Below are 6,000 nucleotides of genomic sequence, written 5' to 3'. Positions count from 1 at the left end.
CCATCTTGGCTCACACATATTACTATATACTAAAATCTGAATTCCTAGCATTCCAACACTGACCCACAGCTCCCACCTCACCTGCGTGCACCTCCTCCCATCTCTCTTTCCTGCCTCTTTTGCCTGTGTTTCCTCTTGCTGATCCTCAGCTCTCAGCACACTTTGCTACCCCCCTCTGCCAGGCAAGGGCATGTCCCAAATCCCCATACAGCCACCCTATCCCCTACAAACCCTCCCAGGCAGCTTCAGCAGCGTTGTCTCCAACCACCTTTGTGCATGAGGAACACCTGACGCCCCAGGAAGAAGCGTGCTCCCCCATCTGGGCACCCCCAGGGCCCCTCAGCTGCCAGGAAACATCCAGAGGGGAGCCAGCATCAGCTGATGACCCCCAAAACTCCTGGGGTTACAGAGCCTTCCATCACGTACTTCTATTTGAGGCAGAAATGGGCAGTCATGCTGACTTTGGTTCGTTTTATTTATTTTATTGATTTTTAAAATAGCTGGGTTCCTTTCCAAAAGGGCCCTGGGGCTGTGAACAGCTTGACTGTACATGTGAGAGCTGGGAAAGAGGCAGCAGCGGAGCTGGAGGCGCAGGGAAAAACAGGTGAAGCTGCATGGAGGCTTCACTGAGAAAGAACCAGGCAAACCCCCATCTCCCAAGCCTCAGAATCTCCCCAGGAACCCCAGTGCACCCAGGGGACCTGGGGAATTCATCCTCCCATCACTGGGCTGCAGCTGCCTGTGGTCTCAAAGGACGTGGGAAGATGTTGTTTGCATCACCACTGGGCAATTAATGGTAAAAGCCATCAATGGGAGGTTTAATGACAATCAAAGAAAAACTCACTGTGTTGAAATTGTTCAGTTTAACGGATCCTTTCTTGATTAGTAGCATGTGGGAGTAATCTCAACTCTTTATTTTCTTTAGAGTAAACAACATTAATGCATGTATCAGATGACAGTAAAATAAGGCAGGAGACATGGTGGTACTGCACTGATTCAGTAGGAAATGTTCAATATGTTAACATTAAACACTTTAAGTTTGCTAAGCAGTGATGGAATGCTGGTTATTCTCTTCACACAATCCCAGAGCAATGAAGTCCCTTTCACCAAAATTTTTTCTTCTCCCTGTAGGTTTCCCCCTGCCAGGTTCTCAGTTGAGGTAAGATACTGACCTGGCAGTTCCTCGGATGGGGCTCCACGTGCTGATGAGTTTACTGCTGGCACCCAGAGCATCCCTGCATCCTGCACTGCACCCCCACACCTGCAGCACCACACCTGCACCTCTCCCAGCAGCCAGGCCGGCCTCATCCACCTCCTTCTCCTCAGACACAGTCATCACAAAATTGCCTGCTGCTAATGAAGCAGGCTGGCAATTAACTGCTGCCAGCAGAGCGTTGGCATCGCTCTGAGCACCCGCCTGCTGCTGTGAGCAGGGAACCCAGCAACAGCCTGTGGTGCTTTTGGGTGATGGGTGACAGGGGGACATCACTGCAGGGCGGGGGGTGACACCAACCCATCGCCCCCAGGTTATCCTCTTCTTGCTCTTCTTTCTTGCACGTCCCAGAGGAGCTGCTGACTGTTCCTCAACAACCCTCAAACTGCTCTTAATAAAAGGCTTTTTGGTGTGGCACCAACACACACGGAGCTTTCAATTACATTTTAGCTGTCCCAGTAGGAAGCAGCTCTTTATTGGGAAAAGTGACTTACGACAGTGCAGCATTATGGCTTTGGATACCTTTGCATTACAGGTATTCAAAGCCCCTGTGAAAATAAAAAACTGCTCAGCACACATTCCATAGCCGGGCTGAGCCTCATGCATGGGGGAAGCATTTCGGGAGAAGTTAAGTGTTTGAAGTAAAACTGTGTAGTCATCTGGCAGAACAGAGACGTGAAATTGTTATTTATCAAGATGAAACTGGCATTTGGATAAAACTCTCAGGCACTGTTAATAACTTCTGTTGACGAGGGAGTTGAGGGAGCAGCGCTGAGGCAGCTGTCCCCGGAGCTCGGAGGAGTGGGATTTTTCATGGGCTGTGAGCAGGGGAAGCGCGTGCCTGCCGTAATAACTTTCTGGGAGCCTCCGTCAGAACGGCCACCACGAATTTATCTTGTTCTGTTCTCTCCCAAAGCTTTGTCAGTTCTGAGTAATTTGCTGTGAGTAGCAGCTGCCGGAGTGCCACATGGCCACGCGCGTCTCCGACATGAACTCCAGCTCCCTGAGCAGTTTTATCATCATGATTAAGTTTCTTAAGTTGAATCAAGGATGTCTCTGGAGTTCCCCACCACGATGTGAACTTAAGATAAACAATGAATGATGAATAGGCCAATTACTGAAATCTCCCTCACTGAAACCTTCGGCTGAGGCCGTGCGTGGCTGGTTGATAAGAGGAGGCACACGTCCTCTCATCTGGCAAATGTTACCGAAAATTGGGTGGTTTGAAGCGAAGACAGTTCTGGGTAATCAGGCACTGGCTAATGAGCACTCTTCTTTTATACGTGGTTTTTCCCTTTCTCTGTTTGCTGTCCATAATGCTGGAAGTGGAGAGGGAGCCATCAACCTGAGCCACGTGCCGCAAATGCTCCACCATGGTACAAATCCCTGCCCTCAGCCCCCACAGGGCATCCCAGCACAAGGCACAAAAGCAGCAGGAGACAGCCTGGTGGCCCTGCAAATCTCCTGGGGCAAGGAAGCCTTTCCTGAGACACCCACCCAAATGAGAGGAACAGCCATTCCATGTCTGCCAGCGGTCTGGAAAAACTTTGTGGGTGCAGCTGCAAAGGGATCCCGACAGCACGGCTGAGGGTGGAGGGAAAAGCACCCTGGGGCAGGGATGCAGCCATGCTGTCAGTCAGCATTCTGGACATGCTGGGGGCTGAAGCACCAAAAAGAGCCAAGCAGGAGGCATTTTCCCTACTGAGAGGTCTCCCAGTGGCAGACGAGGACAAGGGCCAGAGTGGAGGTGGACACAGTGGGGTCCCTGTGGCTCTGTGCTGCTCCTCTGGCTCCATCCAGGAGCAGGTGTCACCACTGCCAGCAGTGAGGGCTGCACGGCACCACGTGCCACAGTAAATGATATGATTTACTTACTACCTATGGAATTGCCCAATTAATTCACTATCCACATTAATATTATGGCTCATTTTTAACTTTACTGTCTCCATCGTTCCAATTTAGTGCTGCTCAGAGATGCTGCCACTGACCTTAATGGGTTTTTCATTATAACAAAGAGCACGATATTAATCACGAGGGGCTTTCAGCTGGAGGCTGCTGCCCAAACCCCACTGCTTTGAGGAGCTGCTTTTTAGTGGTTTGGGGACCAATTTCATTTCTGCCAGGCCGCTCACCCCCGCTCACACCGTGTGCAATCCTTTGTGCTGTCCAGGAGGAATTTCTTGGTATAACATTTCCAGGCACAGAGATTTTATGCAGCAGTCAAGCTACACTGCAGAAATGATAGATTTTTCTGGGCAAATTAGAACAAGGAGCAGAAAACTGAAAGGATGCACCAGTCATAGCCAATGAGCCTCCTATTGTCCTGTATAAAAATCAAATGCCTTTTAATCATTTCAAATGTTCTTCTGGGTATCAATTAGTCACACATTAATATCAGTATTGCTTCTCTTCCTCAGTTCACATCAGATTAAATTCTCCCCTGTCATATACACTCAGTCTCATTAGCTTCATGGAAAATTAGTAATTGTTCCCTCTCCGTTGGCATTGATGGGGGATTTTAATCAGAACTGCTTTTTATACAGAGAACCTAGTTGTCATCTTAAGGACACTAAGGGGTTTTCCCTAAAAATTGTTGTCTTTTCATAAAAAATACTTTTATTTTTCCCTCTAAAACCCTGAAGTCTGAGCCAGAGCATTGGGGGCAGGGGGGGAAACCAACATTTTTCATGAGTGTCATCCTGCAGTTTCTGTCCCTCTCCGCATCCCAACTACCTGTCTCCTTGTCAGGATCCAGCGGCTGTGACACAGCCACAGGTGCTGAGGGGGGACACCGGGGGTTGCTGCTGTCAAACCCCCAGTCCAAGGCTGTCTATCCAGGACGCTTTCTGTGGAGAGCAGCAGTGTGCAGGGCTCTCATCCTGCTCCCTGCCCTCCGTGTGGCCAGGACACTCCGGGCTGAGCTGGCCCTGGGGCTGCTGTGCCCACGGGTGTGAGTGCACAGCCTGTGCTCACCCCGCTGCCCCCAGCCCTCCTGTGCCCAGTTCTGCAGGATCAGCAGGCCAAGGGCTCCAGCCCAGCCACAGGATCCCCCACACCCCCACCACCCACCCTTACCTCTCCATCCCCAGCACCAACAGTGCTGGAAGGGACCTGTGGTATTTATTGAATTTTATTAACTCCCAGCTCTGGGAGGTTCTCACCTCTTGCAGCTAATTCAGACACCCGACTCCTGATGGAGTTACAGTGATTGCCATTAAAAAGCTTGACATTTACCTTACAACAGTAATAAAATAATAATGCCTAATTTGGTCTATGAGTGGTATTTGCAGTGTTTCCTGTGCCTTGAGTGGGGGATATGGTGAAGATCTGCTGATCAATTATGTCTGCTTAGCAGCACTGCTGTAATTCTTTCCTGTAATCAGAACCATCTTTCAGCAGAGCTGCTCCAAAGTTTTCCTCTGAAACTCTAATTTTGACAAGAGAAGAAAATGTTTTCAAATACTTGAGTTTCCAGTGAATAACAAAAGCTTCCGAGGTGGAACTTTCTGGTTGGAAGTGGAGACAGACAAACCTGGTGTCTGCACAGATTTGCTGCATTTAGATTTCCAGAACCTCTCAGATGTTTTCAAAGGCTGCCTGTGATTGCTTTCCATTAAAAAGGTTTGTTGTTTGTTTTTTTTTTTTCTCTCCTCCAAATAACCTCGTCAGTATGATTCCCTTCTATTATGTACATCTCAAGTATTAAACCCCTCCAGTGTGTTTTACACCCCTGGCTCTGCTGAGGGGTTGTGGGGTGAGGAGCTCCTGCTGCTCTGGGGCCGGGGAGCCCAAACCCCTTTGCGGGGAGCAGATACACACCAGGGCACACTCCCAGCACACACATGTGCACAGTGCTCTCCCCAGGCTATTCAGCATCTCCACTTCTGTCCCTCCGGGATTTACCCCAGGTTGCAGGCAGCAACATCCCAATGCTCACAAAGCCAGTGCCAGACCTGCTAAAAGCAATTTCTTTCTCCATTTCTCATCCTGAGCAGAACTCGATGTGGATTTTCTTTTTTCAGTGCAATTTTAATTAGTGCATGATGCACTTTGGGTTTTTATTAGAGTAAGCAGCTTGGAAAAAAAGTCCAAGCCAGCTCTTCTACACCAGGGAGCCTCATCCTGTTCAGACCAGAAACCTCACGCTGGATTTCTGAAAGCCTTTCTTAAGATGGGTTCATTTCCATGAAGAAATGCTACGATTTCAACAAATGGAAATTTTTGAACGCAGAAAAAAGAAAAAAAAGAAGTCAGTCAGGAAATTCCTGGCTAGGCCAGATTTGGGGTATGGCTTTGCACAAGGCGGGGAGCTCAGGCCTCACCCCACACACACGCTGCACGCGTGTGCACCCTGCGTGGCCACGCACAGCCATGCACACCCTGCTCACCTGTCTGCACGATTACACACACACCTGTGTGCACACGTGTGTCCCCTTGCCATGCTGGTGTCCCTTTGCCATGCTCATGTCCCCGTACCCTCCCTACGTCCCTTTGCCCTATGTGGCCATGCCATGCCCATGTCCCTTTGCCCTGGCTGTGTCCCCCTGCCATGCCCATGTCCCCCTGCCATGCAGGGACTCCACTGGCAGCTCCTGGGCTGTTCCCACACCCCCATGAACGCTGCAGCAGTGTCCCTGTCCCCCAGCTCATGGGGGACAGGCAGTCTGGGCACCTCCATCCACTGGCACACGGGGCAGAGGCAGAGCTCAGGCCAGCAGCGTGTCCCTGGAGATGTGTGACAGCCGCCTCGCCGTGTGTCCGGCGGCGTGGGGACGGCCGGGGCCCAG

Source organism: Chamaea fasciata, unplaced genomic scaffold (genome assembly GCF_029207755.1).
Source record: "Chamaea fasciata isolate MVZ Bird 193981 ecotype frontalis unplaced genomic scaffold, bChaFas1.0.hap1 SCAF_4, whole genome shotgun sequence".
In the NCBI taxonomy this organism is placed as follows: domain Eukaryota; kingdom Metazoa; phylum Chordata; class Aves; order Passeriformes; family Sylviidae; genus Chamaea; species Chamaea fasciata.
Note: the sequence above shows the minus strand (reverse complement) of the source record.